Source organism: Caloenas nicobarica, chromosome 2 (genome assembly GCF_036013445.1).
Source record: "Caloenas nicobarica isolate bCalNic1 chromosome 2, bCalNic1.hap1, whole genome shotgun sequence".
Taxonomy (NCBI): domain Eukaryota; kingdom Metazoa; phylum Chordata; class Aves; order Columbiformes; family Columbidae; genus Caloenas; species Caloenas nicobarica.
This window is the reverse complement of record NC_088246.1, coordinates 61,230,646-61,249,469: the sequence shown is the minus strand read 5'-3', so window position 1 is coordinate 61,249,469 and position 18,824 is coordinate 61,230,646. Positions and strand designations below refer to the sequence as shown.

The window sequence follows — 18,824 nt, the reverse complement described above, 5'->3', positions numbered from 1 at the left end:
TGTCTCAACAAATAACTAAAAGCTATATAAGTTATTAGCTCACACATTAAGCAATTCCTAAGTCATTTACTAGAAGATTTGTACACTTCTTAGTTTTAGTTAGGTATTTGTAGGGCAACAACAGCAAATGATGTTGCAAGAACGTATGTTTATACAAAGAAGTAAGTCAGGGCTGCTTTGAATAACTCTGATACCTTGTATTTTTACCCTACAAAAAATTACCATATTTTACTACCATGCACTTAAGAGTCTTCTGAGTGCAATCAATTAAAGATATTACATAAATATATACTGATACTGTTTTCACAATCAATATGTAGAGACATTCAGTTCTTTTAAAGAAAGCAAGGAATAAAGTAATTTAAAAATTGCAATTCAGGTATTTTCACAGAATTTTTGTCCCTTCGATTTTCTTTCTCATGACCAATCAAACAGAGTAACTAGAAACTTCGTTCTTCAATATAACTTATTTAGGAAGAAATAAATATAAAGAAGTACAGCATTACCACAATAAATCTAAATGGAAAAGCCACAAAAACACTGATCTGAGAACCAGTATAATATTCAGTGAATTTTTGAAATAACGCAAACAAGAGAAAAATATTTGTGTCAAGATTGGCAGCAAGCTCCCCAGAGCCCTTATCTGATTACTATTTGAACATCTGATGCTTACAAATGCAGTATTGTTTATTTATATACACAAAAATGCAAATTTAGCCCACACACTGATACACTGCTTCAGCTAACTGTGTAACTGGGCACTAGAAGCCAAACAGCTGGGAGGTGAGCAAGGGTTTTCTATATAGGACTCAAAGCCTGGCCGCATCACCTCTATATGCCTCATCTCCTCCACATGGCCAGTTCTGCAAGCATCACAGCAGTGGCCGAGGGATGAGCAGAGCTGGGAGGGAAGGTCTGCTCCCTGCCACCGCTACCACATGATTCCAGCTACTCATTTGCCTAAACTCCACATGCTGAATTCATGCGACAGACTGCAAGTATCACCTCCTCTTGGTTTAGTCTTTGCAATGCCAGAGCTCATTAGTAAAAACAAGAATACTGAAAAACTGCATAGCTGAAATACAATTCAATTTTTAAAAAGTAAAACAGAAGCAACAAACTATCTCAATCCTTGAGACTGATGAAAAAAACCCTATCCTAAACCATAAAGTCTTTGGCATAGCCTTCTATGTTTTCACAACATGGAAAAGTAAATACTTTTGAAAATTTAATTTATAATTCATTTAAGATAGCTTTACTCACCTAATTGCCCATATGGAAAAGGGAAACACAACCTCTAATTATGACCACAGAAGAACTGAAATCCTATTGCATGGGTTCAGTTGAAGTGGACGGTTCATTTGAAGAGATTTTTTTCAAAATTCATAATGATGGCATTAGCGAAGTTATTGAATATAAAAATTAATTGAGAATATGATTTGGTTTGTAGAGTTATAGGGTTGACTAATAATTGCTAATGAATTGCTGACTAATGCTCTGCTGCAATTGTGGCCGTTGCACCACATATATTCTTCAGCTATGTACTGGTTTTGACCAAATGCTATCTCCAGTTATTCAGTATCTGCATGAGTACTACAATCAGACAGTCTTCTGTTGGCAAACACTTTGTTGGTAAGTAAAAAGTACAGATTTCTCCTCCTCAACTAATTGCTGTTTGAAAAACCTCAGCACTTAATTTGTATTGAAATATATTAATAAAATCATCTTGTACCTCTTAACAGTAGTTATGCATTGATTTCAAATTCTGATTCAAAGCCCGGTGGGTTGACCCGGCCAGCCCCTCAGCACCCATGTAGCTGCTAACTCACTCCTGTGCCGTGGACCAGGTGAGAGAACAGGGAGACGAAGAGTAAGAAATCACAGGGGTCGAGATAAAGACAGCTTAGTTAGTGAAGGAGAAAAGAAAAGAGGAAGGAAGGAAGGAAGGAAGGAAGGAAGGAAGGAAGGAAGGAAGGAAGGAAGGAAGGAAGGAAGGAAGGAAGGAAGGAAGGAAGGAAGGAAGGAAGGAAGGAAGGAAGGAAGGAAGGAAGGAAGGAAGGAAGGAAGGAAGGAAGGAAGGAAGGAAGGAAGGAAGGAAGGAAGGAAGGAAGGAAGGAAGGAAGGAAGGAAGGAAGGAAGGAAGGAAGGAAGGAAGGAAGGAAGGAAGGAAGGAAGGAAGGAAGGAAGGAAGGAAGGAAGGAAGGAAGGAAGGAAGGAAGGAAGGAAGGAAGGAAGGAAGGAAGGAAGGAAGGAAGGAAGGAAGGAAGGAAGGAAGGAAGGAAGGAAGGAAGGAAGGAAGGAAGGAAGGAAGGAAGGAAGGAAGGAAGGAAGGAAGGAAGGAAGGAAGGAAGGAAGGAAGGAAGGAAGGAAGGAAGGAAAATATAAAGAATGCAAAGGCAATCACTTATGATCCCCCTCAAGCAGAGTGATGCCCAGCGCCTCTCCAAGCAAGCGCTAACTTGGAAGTCAAATCTTACTCTTTCTTCCTCTACCCCCAGTTTTTATGTACGAAGCTATATGGTATGGAATATGCTTTTGGTAATTTCAGGTATACATTCAATGTATATAAATACCTGAAGGGAGGGCATAAAGAAGAGAGAGACAGGCTCTTTTTACTGGTGCCCAGTGCAGGACAAGAGGCAATGGACACACACTGAAACACAGGAGGTTCCCTCTGAATATCAGGAAACTCTTTTCCACTGCGAGGGTGACAGAGCACTGGCACAGGTTCCCCAAGGAGGTTGTGGAATTTGCCCTCCTTGGAGACTTCCAAAAAAGCCATCTGGAAACAGTCCTGGGTAACTGGCTCTAGGTGGCCTTACTTGAGCAGGCGGGTTGGATCAGATGACCTCCAGAGATCTTTTCTAACCCTTCTATGATTATATGATTCCATAAATATTTACACTGTTCTGAAAATGTGTACTGATCTGAGGGAATGATATTGCTTACCAACCATTGCCTCACTTAGTATTTAACATCTTGTCATTTTTCCATAAATTACCTGAGGATGTGCTTTATGTTAAAACATACTTCAGTAGCAATCAACCATTTATATGAACCCGTATGAAAGGCCTTGTACCAATGCTTTTGCCACTATCATTAACTTAAATTGCAACCTTTCTAATATCAGTTCTTACTTACAGCTGACAGGATGGAGGAATTAACCATGTGTAGAGTCATTCCTGATGTAAATTGCCATACTTAATGCTATTTAGAAAATATTTTCCAGCCAAAGTATGCTGACCTGTGGCTTTGGTCCAGCATCAAATTCAAAGAATAAACTAGAACATTGCTATAAAATAAATTTGAAGGAAAGACTCTAACACGAATACTAAAATGCCAGTATACAGGAAAGAATTGCTTTGACTATCATACATTTAATACTGTTCTGACCAGACTGGAAAATATAATCTCCTGTTTACAGAAATATTTTTATAAAACCACCAAACATCAGAGCAAGTAAAATAACAAGTTTCCTGTCATCCTTGTCATTACATATATATGAAACCACTTCCACTTCCAAACTTGAAAAATAAGCTGAGATCGAAATTTATTCTCTGGTCCTTAAAAGCCAATAAAGCTCCCATTAGACTTGATGAAAAGGCAGTTGATTAACTGACAAATACACAAGATGTGTACTTTTTAACTTGGCGTAAAAAGTATAAAGTCATCAAATGACAGTAATACTGCTGGGTGACCACAGGATGAGGATGGCTGTGTTTTTTCACTATGGGAAACCATTTTCTTCTGAAATGTGGTATAATTCAATATGTCCTACAGACAGAAATATACTATATAAAACTATATCATGAAATATAACTGCAGTCATTTCACCTGGTAATTACCTTAGTAAAAGATAAATGCCAACAATAATTGCTAGATTTCTTAATAATTCCAATACATTTATTCAATCTTATTAATAAATACAGATCAAGTCATAACTATGCGAATGTGCTAACTCAGCATGAGTCTGACCACTAGCCAGTGTGATGCAACTTGGAACAAATCAATTCTGGTGTTAAAATATCTTTGACTTCTGAAAACATGGGGTTTAGCTGAAGAAACTCTTAATTGTCAAACTTGGCATGCTGTTAAAACCAAAAACAACTGAGGGGAAAAAGAATTGTAATTAATTGTTTTGTTTTGCAAAACAATAATTCAGTTATTTTTGTTAGCTATAAAATGCAAAACATATCATAATCTGACCTGAAGAAGTTGACCTTTTAAAAACTTTTTTTTTTGAAACATTTGTTCTGTCTTGCCTCACTTTTTCCCCACTGCATACAGCCAACCAAAAATAAATTGCTCACACAACCCTACATCACCTGTTGTTGTAGGAGACTAGCAGGTGTGCCAGTTGGTGGCCTTAGCGAAGGCAGATGTGGAAGGTGCCAGCAATGATGATGATTATATTATATGCAGCATATGTCCAGTAGGAAGTAGACTGAGACTATCAATTAATTTTATCTTGATAGCTGTACAGCCACACAGTAAAATTCATTTTCAGGCACTACTGTTTTGTGTGGGATCTGAAGTGGTTAAACCTGGATGAAGAACTCAGCATTCCAATATTACCAAAATTTCCTTTACATGCTGGTTTTCAATTAATAAAACCAACTGTTTTACAAATTTTCAAACTTTTTTATCTTCTTCAGACACATACTTTGAATTATATTGGTATGTGCATTTAAATTAGAGTTAATACTTAAATTGATCAGTTGTCCTTGGTTGAATTCTCTAGGGAAGCTCTAGAGAAGTCACTTCTTTGACTGTGTTTGCTTTTTAACTATTTTATATGGATAAATTCATGCCAGAAAGTGAAAAGAGTACTGTGACAACCTTGAAGCACTCCCCCCATCCTTAGAAAAACAAATGGCTATGTTACGCCTTAAACATCTGGGGTTCGTTACTTTGGGTGGAAAAGACAGATGGCAATGGAGACAGACAGCTTGTAAGATAAAGCCAATTAACAGTGTTGCTGTGAAGGCCTCTTGGCCTAATTGGGATGATAGAGATGAACCATCTTTCGGACAACTAATTACTAGAAGAAATCACAAACGAACAGCTATCCCTGACGGGCAAAACAACTCACTTCCAGTCAGTACTGTGAACTTTCCCCTAGTGTGTAGACCCCAGACCCATTTCTAGAAGTCTTCCTAATTAGCATGAAGAGCAAACAGAGGGAGGAGACAAATCACCCTCTCCTATCTCGCATGTAAATGAATTGGGTTATAAAACGACCTCACGCGTAACATTTGGTGGTAGCATGTAAATTTTCAACGTGTCCACCCCCCTCCACGGGTTGTCGCGAGACTGATGTACCTGTGGAGTGGTGGTATCTTACACTCTCTCTATCTTAGTTTTCCTTCTTTCTCTCTCTTTTCCCTTTTTCTTGGACATACAAAGGTAATATCATTTTAAGTTCTGCTGCTAAAGTCTTGTTAAGTTTTACATTATAGTTACTAATTGTTGCCAATCCACCGTTTTTAGAAGGGCTTTTGCTGTCAATGTATTGGTAAGTTTTGTGATATTATAACATACTTTTTCCAAGTCACTAACAGCTGTAATTTGTATTCCACCAAGTGCTTTTAGTAAATTCATAATTGAATTTGACCTCTGGAGTGATTGTCTGTCATTCACTTCACATTACCATGCAGAAATACCCAGAGTTAACTCACACCTGATCTCATCTGTCGGGACAGAGTGCGTGTCACGTTCAGAGTTAACTCATCCCTCATCCCATCTGTTGGGACAGGACAAGTACTGACCCCCAAGAGCATATGAAGAGATGTTCTAGGGCATTCAAAAGCAGAACTCGAGAGTTCACAGCAGTTTAAGGGGCTAATCCAATTTTGAAACAATTTAGCTTAGGACATATTTCTACAAGTAGCATATGGTAGTGTGAAGTTCTATGTCAATCAAAGCAAATGTGGGTTTACTGTACCGTAGAAGTCCTCTGGTGTTTTCTGTGAAACTGTAAAGTACTTAGTTCTAACATGCTACTGAACTAAAGCAACAGCAGCTGTTTTTTTCTCCTGTAACCCAGGACATGCCCAGACACATTTTGTTCCTTTTTTGACCTACAACTTGTTCTGCATTTTCGAAAGGCTTCTTTTTAAAACATAGCGAATCCCCATTAAAATTAATCAAAACCTGAAAATAGCTTATGTGGCAAATTGACTTTCATTATTCTACTGATTTCAAGGAAGATACACTAGACGTGACTTTATTCAGCTTAGAAATCTGAAGTACTGTCCAATTTTCCAACTGCAGAAAGCTATTCAACCATTTTTAATATCTCCCATTTTTATTATTCTGCATCACTTCCATACTTTCTAGAATCCTTCCATAGCACTCATCTTAATTTCCCCAAACCTAGCTAATATTAGCACATTAATTTCCATTAAACCAACTCCAGTTGGACAACAAAGTAATTATGCTCAACAATGATCCCTTCAGTGTATTTTTGTTGGCTGCCATAAGCCTTTCAGCTGCCATATACACAGAGTGATTTGGATTCTTCATCATCTCCTAAAAATTGCACTATTACCCACTTTAGGAAGTTACCCACTTCCTAAGCAGCTTCCAAATTCCACAATCTCTTCACAACACTTTATCTCCACCTGCTAAACTATAATCCTCTCTCACTGCCCCCAATATCTTCTAAACCCTTACCCATCTTCTTCTGGAGACTCTGAAAATGATTTGATGAAGAGTGATGTAAGGAGCATCCCAAAACAGATTTTTATAGCTTGAAAAAATGATCAGTGGAAGCAATAACCCTTCCACATGTATTAATTAGAACTAGTCAGTTAAAAACCAAGCAAGAGAGGAAAAAAGAAGTAACCAAAGCCATGACAGAATGGACTTCAAACAATGAAGTAAAAAAAAAGGCAGAACAATTTAAAAGCTAAAAAATAATTAAATTTAAAACAATTATTTTCATTAGTATTGAAGCTATACACGAAGAAGTATATGTTTTCCTTTGCATTTTTTTTAACAAACGTACTATTTAAATACTTAACTACAGTTGAAAAATTACAGTGTATATAGTGAATATTTTGAATCCTCCTGACCTCCTGAAATGCCTGTTTTGGGGAAGAGATAACTCTTAGAAATATTGAACAAGTTTTACTACCAAATTATATATTAAAAAAAAAAGTATTCTGATCTGTTTGAAATCTTAATGATAGGAAAACATATGAATAAAACATAGTAGCAAAGTATGAGGGAAAAAACAAGAAATAAATTTCCCTTAAATATTAAAATGGCCTATTTTTGTAAATATCCATATCCCAGTAAAATTCAATAGTCAGAAACAAACCAGAATTGGTGGTGTCAATAATCCAGGGATTGTAATCTGTATTTAAATTTGATATCTTTTTTTTGTAGGTTAGGCTTCTTATTATAGAGTAATAATACTGCATTTTAATTAAAACATAGTAAAACTACAGAAATGACATTAATATAGGAGGAATGTGGGAAAATTGTTCTGCCTGAAATGACTGTGTGGCCTGTTACTGCAACTCTGTGCACAGATATGTGCAGGCTTAGTCACCCCTCTGGTAATCACTGGCATTACCAATTTTGATACATTTTTTCAGACTTTTGTCACATTATGTTTGCATAAGAAAATATACAACAGAAAAAAGCCCTAAGTTTTCCAGAATGACAGTAACCAGTCTCATTACCATTGGGGATTGGACTAGATGATCTTTTGAGGTCCCTTCCAATCCCTAACATTCTGTGAACATTCTGTGATTCTTAAATTCCTCTTTAAATAATAAATCATCACTTCGATTATTTAAAAGCTGGAGAGAGACAGAAAAGGTTTCTTTCTGTAAGTCTCCTTCAACTTCATTCAAAAAAACTTGTTTCTTATTAATTACAGATTTTGCCCTTTGATACAGACCTAAGCAAGCTCTTGCTTACTGTCTTGGATAAATTATTATACTAGGAATACACTTGCAAAATGTCCTATGCCTTGGAAACATGCCACTCCTTTAGTTTGTAGGATTGTGAATGATTTATTAAAAGCTTCTGCAAAATGAAATAGAATCTTCTTACAAGAATTACGCCTTTGTTTCCATTCTAGGCCCCTTGCATATGAAAGTGTGGAGGCACTCCACCACATGCGCCATTTTCTCCCTGTTAGTCCCATTGCACAATGCAAGGACACCCTCTGTGGCTCTAGAGAGGGCTGGTACCACTCCTCAGCAGTGCTGAGTGGAGCTAAGGGCTCCCAGTGTCCCCCACAGTCCTGATCCCAGGGCATGCAAGTTCCAGGAGCCCTGACTGCAAAGGAAGGGTACTTTCTGCAGTGCTTTGTCACTTTGGCTCTTCTATAATTTCTATTAGAGAATCTATCATAATTACTATGCTTCCTTGCCTACCCATATCCATTTACCTTGGAAAGATAACCAGACTTAGAGGGAACAGGACAATCAGGTTACTCAGGGCATTTCCAGGCTGCGTTTGGAGATCAGGGCTCTGAGGAGCAACGCAAATGTTCCTGACCTGAGATGAATACTCAGTGTTGCTCTCCCTTAGTTCCCAAACAGATCAAATCTAGTGCCATGTGCCTGGTGTTTGAAAAATACTCATTTTGATGGAAACCACAGTATTTTATAAATCAGAGCATGCCTTAAAATAATGAGTGGGGAGACTTATGAACATGAAAAATGACAACTTGAAGATGCCACTATTTTTGCCGATGCAAAAGGAATAAAAGAACAAAGATGCTCGCCACCTTAATGCAGTGAAATGTCATTAATAATCAGCCTTAATACAGGAGATAGAACTTCAGTAAGGTCCATGTTGCTGCCATTAGAGTTGCCCTGCACTAATCTGGGAGAAATCTCAAAGAATATGCTGAAGTAGGAGAGAAATTATTTTAAAATGTTTTGATTATGCTCGACTTATTTATTCAAGATTTTGTCAGCAAGAAAGCATTGCTTTTTTCAGTCATTGACAAAGAAGAGGATCTATGCTATCATCACTCCTCAGTCGTAACTCTGAGCAAGGATTACAAAGTTTGGGAGACAAAGAATCCTTTAATAGACTGAATTGACAGGATTTTGTGTGTGTGTGTTTGCTCTTAAAATATAGAAAGACAGTGAATTCCTGATGAAAGGCATATAATAAAAGGATTACCAAAGTTAGCATGGCATTCAAAAAACAATCTAATCTTTTTCTCTAAGCGTTAGTTCACATAGTTGCATTACTTTGAATAAAAATGAATCTTGACAACAGTAATACTATAAACATTAGAATTGCTTATCATTTTTCTTGTGTTCACGGGAATTCACGTACAATACAAAAGAGTCAGCCCACAGAGGATGCCAAGTGATTTGACTTAATAGGTAACTGGATTATCTTTCTTTTGTCCAGCTGTTCCTGTACAATATGAAAGCTGCATGTGAGTCCAAAGAAAACTAGACAATGACTTTGGGATGTTGCATGCAAACATATCTCAATTACCTTTGCACTCCTCATTGAAGTATATGTCTATATTCAGTTGCTCCACTTTAATAATGAGCCAAGTGGATGTTAAGAAGAAGTTCTGTTGGTAAAACTCTACCTCCACAGAGGAAAGACTTAATTTGGCCTTTGGCAGACCTTCAGTTACCACTCATTACCCCTCTTTGGTTTTTTCTGTATTCACAAAGTCTTGATGGTGTTACAGATTTCTTGTACTTGAACATGATTGTGAACAACAAAGTTGGCCATCAGGTGACAGATCAAGGTGCAGTACTAATCAAAGCTAGATTCACTATTTTTTTGGTTCATTGAGATGAAGCCTGATCTGTGCTTAGCATAGTAAATGTTGATCTGCATTGATCACTAAATTGTGGCCAGCAAGCCTCTCATTTCCTCGGGACTACTACATTCAAACACAATTTGCACAGAAATCATGAAACAATCAAAACCAAACCCCTCAATCCATGCAAAACAAGTGTCTCATTACCTCCAACTCACATTTGGAGATTTTGTTATGGTATTCTTAGATCTGTGGACGAAAAATTGCATAGTGGTGCAGAATATCGTCACAGATAAATTATCTTATATGTCTGACAATTGTTTTGGTCTGCTTGCAATTTCAGATTTTCTGGAAAAGAAATTGGTTCAATATCTCTTCCAAACATTCTTGCTACTTGACACAGTGCTTTGCAAAAAAAATGAGGAAAACAGAGTCTATGCCAGAGGGGACAGATGATTAAAAAGAAAAGCAGCTTTGATCTGTTATTCTTGTGTTATTCAAGAGTAACAGCACTGTAAATACTATCAAGATTTTACAAATGTGTATATGAAATCAGAATATGTTACAAATATCTGAGGCAGAGACACAATAAAACATCAAAGTGGAATGAGTAAAGGGCAAAGAGAAAAAACGTAAAAAGAACTTTTGAGATGGACTAATGTTAGCAGAAAACAGATTACTAGCTCTTAATGTGATGGGAGACAAGTATAGCATGTTCCAAAATACAAATATTTTTGTGGATACAATTTAAACTTGGTAAATAGATTCATTATAGCTGATCATCTACACAAGTGCTTTGACAGACATGTCATTTTAAAAATAGCTTGACAGATATTAAATATATCTTGAATTTATTAGTTAGTAAGTTATGTATAATATATAATTGCACATCTGTAGATTAAACAAAGCATCTTCATGGCTGTCGTGGCAATGCACAGGATCTTCATAAGCTGCAGGTGAAACCCCACTATTACTTGTGGAGCATACGTTTGCTCTGCAGAGTCCACGTTGACTAGCAAAAGATTCCAGCAATTTCTGCAAAGCACTATTGGGGTAGGCTTCCAAAAGAAACTAGTATAATGGGTCTTTTCTAAGGTAAGTGGGATAGCAGCATATACCAATCAGCTGCTTCTTTCTGAAACTTATTACAGTTTAGCAGCTACATTGGTAACTGATTTCAAATCTTCAGCTGCTGCTTCTGAAATGCTGGACTGCATTTCCACTTCCTGCATCTTGTTCACAGCTCTATCTTCACCATTGCACTGGCCAACAAATGTCCAGATTCAAAGATTAATTTCCACCAGTAGTTGTGGTAAACTTTTTTTTTTTTTTAAATCTGCAGATATATTTTTCCAGAAAACTGGTATATTCATTTTTCTATTCCTATTCCTATTAATCAAGTGAAATATCTTTCTCACTCCTTATTCCAAGAATCTAAGGAAGTGATCAGGATTTTTTTTATTTTGGCAACAAATTCCTTGAAAACAGAAGATACTGTCCATATGCCTTTTCAGCAAAACATGCCTACTTTACAGAAAACCAGAGATCAATTAAGTTTTTTCAACTTCTCACATTAAGCAAGTCTCACATAACAAAATATTTCAAAAGATACATTGAAAAAAAAATCTTGTTCAAGTAATTCCTTCTAAGAAGTAGTGATCATTACCTGGAGGCCATCTCCTTCTATATAAATTCCTACAGGGAGATAGATTTCCATGAGGAAATCTCCAGATATGTATAGCTTGTGCCACAAGCACATAAAAGCACAAAAGTACTCTCCTCCTGCAGATTAAAATGGCAATGATGTTACACAAATTTGATTTTAAAATTCCTTATGCTTTTTGCATACTTCATTTATCCCTTAGTAAAAATCTGCACTCATACACACTCAGGCAATATTGGCTGGTCAAAGATAGACATTGTTTTAACATTAGCAAACGTATGCGGTTAGAGTACGAAATCATCGAAGGGGGTTAATGGAAAGAATGGATTATATTATAAAGAAAATGTAGGAAAGTAGGGAAAATGTATGTGAAATTATTCGCGAGGTGAAAAAAGGAAATTATTTCAGGTACTCAAGTTTCAGAGACAATTCAGAAAAACATTTTAACAGCCTGATTCGATAAATAACTTCAAGCATACATACATTAAAAGTGTAGTAAAAAACATACTCAAACATACTCCTGGAATAAGAGGTACGTTGGGCTGTTCAAATTGCCACACATATTAGCAATCACACCATATCCATTCTCAAATTCATATGCATTCTGCTGTGTTCCAGAGGTTTATCTGATGGACTCACTATGAGAAACATGTATGATGTAGGGGGTGGGATCTGATAACATTACTAACAACAAAAAATAGTTCTTACAAAGCAGGACTTCCAAACTCCAAACATTAACTAAAGACTGTTTAAAACAGCTGCTGGGAAGCAGAAAGGCTTTCCAAATGTAAAGCCTAATATAGAAGGGACAGCTCAATGCCCCAGGCTGTCAGCTGGGATGTCTTAGTTTAGAATTTAGGAAAGCCTAACTATAACCTTCAGATAATCGGTAAAAGTCACAGCCTCAAGAAATGAAACAGTACCATCTCATCGGTGAAAACAAGGCAGACAATGTTTCAGTAATAGTTGAACACTAGTCTTCTTATAAGGCAATGCAGGGCAATGAAGAAAAGGCCAAGAGAAGACCATAACGCAGTAGGGAATGGAGGTCTGTCTTATGATTCTTTCGTTTTATGCACTGGACAGAACCGTCTTCTCTTAATTACATATGTTTAGCCTGCTTCTTCATACATTTGTTCATGACACACATTCATCTCAGGAATGGGAATGAAAAAAGAAACACTGGATATTTTCACTGCATATTTAAATGAGAAAAAATATCCAAAGTAATGCAAATGCATTTAGGATATGGGTGAAAGATAAATGTTTGTCAAGACATGCAGTGATATACCATCTACAGCCACTTTGTCTGAGAAATTAATAAACTAATCTGTTTTGGTCATTCATCAAAAAAGATGACTTTTCCCCTGAACAACCTGGAATCATGAAGAAGGAATGTCTGTGACTATTTCTGTGAAAACATTAACCATGGATGGCTTTGAATACTTTTATAAAACAGGATTCAGTACAAACAGTGGAGTAATTATTGCCTTCCTCTATCTTTCTTTTAAGAATTAAAGAATATGAATATTTTCCCATCATAGGCAGAGTACATTTACAGGGAAACAACCAGTTGGGAACATTCTGCTATAACTGCAAAGTTAAAACTCAAATGCACCACTTTTTCTTAAAAAAGCATAGTAAAGAAACTATGGCTCACAGCACTGCACTTACACTTTCCATAGAGGATTTCTAACATTCACAAAGCTCTTATCTGCTACTATTATTTCTAACAAACACCAAAGCAACATGTAGCCTTTTTCATTTAGTGATATGGATTAAGTCTAAGTCCTACACAACAGCAAAGATAGCTTGGAAAATCAGCAAAGCTAGTTTACCAGCTAAAAGTATTATGAAGATAAAGTGAAACCAAGAGACTCATGGACCACAGTATCTAAAAACCTCAAAGGAACTGTTAAAAGATAAGCAATAAGTGGAGAGTGAAACAAAGACATGAGAGAAGGATGGACTAATAGACTGGAAAATATGACCTCTTAACTAACCATTTACTTACCTAATATTTACCTAAGAGGACCCATATTTCAGGAGAAACATTTAACCTATGAATTGATGTCTACTACAGTTCCACAGCAATATGACAATGACTGAAGAAAAAAGAAATCTCCAAAAGCTGTTAGTTTCCGCCTCTAGGATATGAGCATGTAGGTCAGAGCAGAGCAAGGACATTGTTCCTGCCTACCCTTGTGCTAGAAAAATCACTAGAAGTTGAAATCGATTTTTCTAGAACAATGACAGAGAAGGGAACTATCAACAGATGTCTTAAGGCTGGACAAGATATGTGAAAGCTCACGGGCATGTTTTCTGAATGAACATTGAGAATCGAATACTGAAGCCTGAGCAAGTTTTCTAGCCGCTTCCATTCATCACTTTAGGACTGCAGAAATCCTGTTCTTCTCTCAGACTCTTTTTGAAAAACTCTGTTTAAGCAAGAATGATATCTGCAATGAGCATTCTAGGTCATTTAGCATCTAGGGATGTGAAAGTTTATATACTAAGTTTTGATTTGAATGGCTACTTAGGAAAAATACCATATTGCAATTTTTAACTTTGTCTTTATCTCAGTCTACCCATAAATCTTATCTGTTACTGGTATTCACAACTGCTTTATTGTAACTAAAACAACCAAACAGCAAATTAAGTTTTCTATTTCACCTGTTAAACTCCTGAATTCATGAAGCTGCCGTCTCATATCCTCCAAAGACAACAGGCATGAAACAGTAATTCATGTACTGCAGTAACTCTGCTTTATGCATTTCATACGCTGCCTGCAGGCACAGTGAATAGGAATAAAAATTGGAACAAAACACCAACAAATCTTGTTCTGTTCTCTGTATCTGTGCCACTAGCTCCCACACTCTGACTTTTTATTGCAGTTCCTACAGCTCTGGGAAGTCACAGACCTGCAGACACTGTGAACACAGCAGCCCTCCTCCCTTCAGGCTCTTATTCCCAGAGCAAAAGGAAAAATGGTAGAACCAGCGTGCTCTTCCCTCTCCATTTCAGAGGCTGAGATCAGTGGCCCATGGAGAATTTTATACCAAGGAAGCCACAAGCAGGTATTATTGGGAAGTCTAATGACAACAGTGGATGAAGATATATAATTTTATTAACTAGCATTCTGCATTCTTTTAGTATATTGACTCACTGTCCTGTATTTCGCTTTGCTTCTTACAGCAAAAAAGGGAAGCTTCTTCCTATAAAAGCGAAGTGGTTCTATATCCTGCATTGCTGCTTTCCCTCTTATTAACCAGTGGGCATGAAAGAGCTTTCTTCTGTCTCGAAGTTCCTGTTTGCAAATAAGGGAAATGTCCTATCACCTTCCATAACAACTGGAAAGTGTATGGGCATTGAGAACTCAGAAAACAGCTAGCTTTCTGTGTGTCCTCAGTACTAAACATATCATTATCTTCTCAAAATGGAGGTTTCCAAGGAAACGAAAAGAAAGGAGGATATGGGAAATGTAAATTTAAAAGAGCAAAACAAAACAAAAAGTCTGATGTTTATTTTTTCTGCTGATTTACATACACGTGTACACTGTTATTAAGTTGCAATTATGGTCCATGGGCTTATAATTTTATTCATACATTAGCAGCACTAGTTACTTGGATTGTCAAGATCAATTCTCTACCATGCTAATAGCTGCATATTCACAAAGGAATTCTTGTTCTAAAAGCTATTATCTAAATAGGCAATATAGACAATAAGAAGCATCTGCCTCATGTTGACAGACTGAAAAAAAATAGAAGAAAAATTAAATAAATTGTTAAAGTCATAAAGGAAATCTCTATTTGAGTCAGGAACTGAACACAGATCTCCTCAGTATGTAGTTAATTGACACAAAGACTGTGGACAACTGCATCCACTGCAGGCTCCCTGCTTGAAAATGGCTTTCCCAGAAATTTAGAGTGTACCTATAGTTTTATTGTTAATTGTGATAATATGGTGTGTTTTCAGCAGAGATGTCTGGTTTTGCGCTTTCTTAAGAAAGTCACCAAGCTATCTTGACTGATTTTGTTTTTCTGATGATCTTTTCTTAAGCTTTGAGCAACATTTAAAACATATTTGGCTGCAAGTTCAAAACAAAGAAAAAAAAAATCAAATCCAAAGCAGTAAGGAAGGAAAATTGCATTTCCAGATAGTCTTTAGTTACTACTAGAAAAGGACTGTTCATCCAGCTTTGGGCAGAAAATTGGACCAGATGACCTTCTGCAGTCCTTTCCAACTTGAATTATCCTAAGGTTTTATGAGACTGCTGTTTTTGGGAATATCTGCAGAAGTCACTTGTGATTTAATTTACATGGAACATCTTATTACTGGCTTCTCTCAGACTAAGTGGAAAGGGAATGGCATTGTGACCTGTAAAATCACTCCCAATTGCTACTGTTGGCAATGACTTTGATCTGTTCTCTGGGACATATGTGTTATTTTGCTTGGATGAAAGCCTATTATTAAGAAAAAAAAAAAAAAAAGAAATTGACCTGGAACAATAAAGAAACAAAATCTAAAACTCATAATAGAAGAATAAGAATTCTTAAGTTTGATTTTCATGTGTCAAAGCACACAAGTATGAGAATAGTGACCACTGTGCCCACAGCCAAAAAAAAACCAACCCACAACAAAACAGGCTTCCCTCAAATACAGCACTTTGATGCAGCTTCCACTGCATAAAAGCACCTGTTCAAGTTATCAGCAGCAGAACATACATTAGTGCAATTGTGTATGCCTTGACCACCTTGTCAAGAACTGCATAACCAAATGTAGCAAGAGTTATAGTTCACTGATGGCTAGTTAATTAACTGCTGTGAATAGATCAATAAACAGCTTTGCTCCTGATTTGTTTAAATATGTTATATGAGCAGTTTCTCCCTGAGAAGGAATCATGTTGTAAAGTGATGTGATCTCCAAAAGGCAAGAAGTGAAAAAGTTTAGTTGCTGTACTGTCTTCTCAGTTTTCTCTGTTCTCTTTGATGCAATTTAAAACAAAAGCACTAGTAGATTCTAAGTGGATACTTCAGTGTCTGAAAGGTGTAAAGGAAAAGTTCTGACCTAAAAAAGCACCTTCGGTCGAGGCTACAAATACTATCCTGATCCCATAAAGTCTATATAGGTTTTACCACTGGCTTCAATACAACCAGGATTACACTTCCTGAGGAATACAAAAGTGTCGTGTGTTTTTTTTTTTTTTTTTAATTTCTTTGCGTGGGCACCATACTTGCAATAACTTATACAGAAAACTGTGTGGTAGAAGAAGCCACATAAGTACTTGGAGTTGTGCTGTGAGATGAATAGAGTGTCATTATATGTTTAACAAACAAGGCAATCCTCTCCCCTCCCCATCCCCTGGGAAAAAAAAAAAAAAAAAAGAAACAGAGAAAGGTATGAAAAATTAGTTCCTGAGCTTAAAAGCCACAGACTGAAGCCAAGAACACCTAGCTTAAAAACAAAATGTATTGGCCTGTTCCCCACTAACACACAAACTGCTGTGCTATGCGTACATACTATTACAGGTGTTATGCAAACATTGCAATGTGTTTCTTTGCTGCTGTTCTGGTTAAAATCATCTGCCTTTGTTGTTTCTTTCTCTCACTTACAGGAAAAACAAAATGAAACAAAACAAAACACCTCACAGAGTATCTCCGGAAACTCACTTTCCAGACCAAAAAAATGGCTTATAAAGAGTTTCTAAGAGAATTTATCTTTCCATATAAAAGGTGAAAACATGAAGAAAGAGGTATCTGCAAAATATACCCAACCATTTCTGAGAAGCTTAAAAATGCAAATAGCTGGAATTTATTATTCTTTAAAGAAATTTTTAGAAAGTTATTATTTTGTGTACTTCTTAATTGTTCGTTTAAATCTAGAAGCTAGGAAAAAACATCTGCAATTACAGTATATCTTTCTTTTATTATGGTACAAATGTATACTAACAAATACAATCTGGTCCTGAAATAATAGTTTTACACGTTTAAAGAAGGAAAATCCAGCACTGCACTCTGTGTAAACTATGAGCTTTCTATGCACATTATCTCCAGCCCGTGTGCCCAAGTAAATTCGCCTTCTAAATACCTACCCAAAGATACATTCATATACTACTTGCCTAATGCATATGCAAGCAGGGAGCTTGTATCCATCAGCAGAACCTAATTACGATACTTCTAGTTATAAATATGTTTCAGGATCCTATACGTTAAGGCCCAATAAGGAAGAAAAATTATTTTCCACTTTTCGGAGTCTCTGTGCTATGCTAAATTAAGCAAACTAATAGCAACAGTGCCAAACTATGCATTAGAAATAGTTCAAAAACAGCAGGGAGGAGGGAGAGGGGTAACAAGCATTACAGTATCTATTAACTAACGGAATGTTTATGGAAATAGGGATAAGAAGCACATGCATGCCAAAAGAATTCTTATCTATAGCACCGTAAGAAAATATATCAAAATAAATTAATGAGGTGATGCAGCCTTAAGTATAACACTATAAGCATCTAGCCATTAGTTTCAGCTGAAATGCATTTTAATTGCTCCTATCACAATGACCTCCTTTCACAATCATGAAAATGTGTTATGTGTTTCCACTTATAACCCAGTATTCATTAAGTACCATTGAAGATTTATTTAACATCAAACATTACCATACACAATTAGAGCATAGATAAAGTACTCGGTGCATATTAAAAGAGTTTCTAAAACTGAATTCCTTCTTTATGTGCTATTTCAGTGATTCTGGAACAACGAATACTTTTGACTTTATCAGTTACAGATAAGATGTGTTGAGAAGGCACATACAGTAAGCAGTACTAGGACTCTTCTTGTAAAGCTACACAGCAAAATGAGAAACTCATAATGAATCTTCTTGTAGGTAATACCATATATTCCTCACACAAACACATTACTGACCATGCCAATCTCTACAGTCTGTAAGGCATCCGATTTACCCACAAATATTCTGTGGTTAAGAAACTATTTCAGAGATAGTAGTGGGAAAATTCCAACCCTCATTCAGCCAGTGGCCTTGCTGACTGTGGCATATGAAATCTGACAACCAGAAAAACAGGCTAAAGTTCAAAGCAAGCTTTCAATGTCTCTATTGATTAAACTTTCAAAGTTACCCTGTTTACCAAAAGCCGCCTGCTTTAAGAAGCAACAGATCTGAAAGAAGAACACACAGATTTGTGGTGCAATGAAATCCATTGCAGTAGTACAGAAACACGCAAAATTTCCTGAGAAAATAATTTCTTCTGTATTTTCAATTATTTACCTCTTTGTGAACTTCAATGAAGGAGAACAAATAAGTACGTTCACTGAGTGGACTGGTTTAACACCAATACCTGTTGAATTGTTCAAAGTTCTTGAATATTGTATTTAACTGATATCCCATTCT

General features: G+C 36.5%; 1 protein-coding gene across 1 annotated transcript in view; it reads right to left on the bottom strand.

Moving 5' to 3' along the window:
- CNTNAP2 (contactin associated protein 2) overlaps nt 1-18,824 on the bottom strand; it is a 1,184,740-nt gene that overhangs the window by 328,434 nt on the left and 837,482 nt on the right. The gene's annotated exons all lie outside the window — the stretch shown is intronic.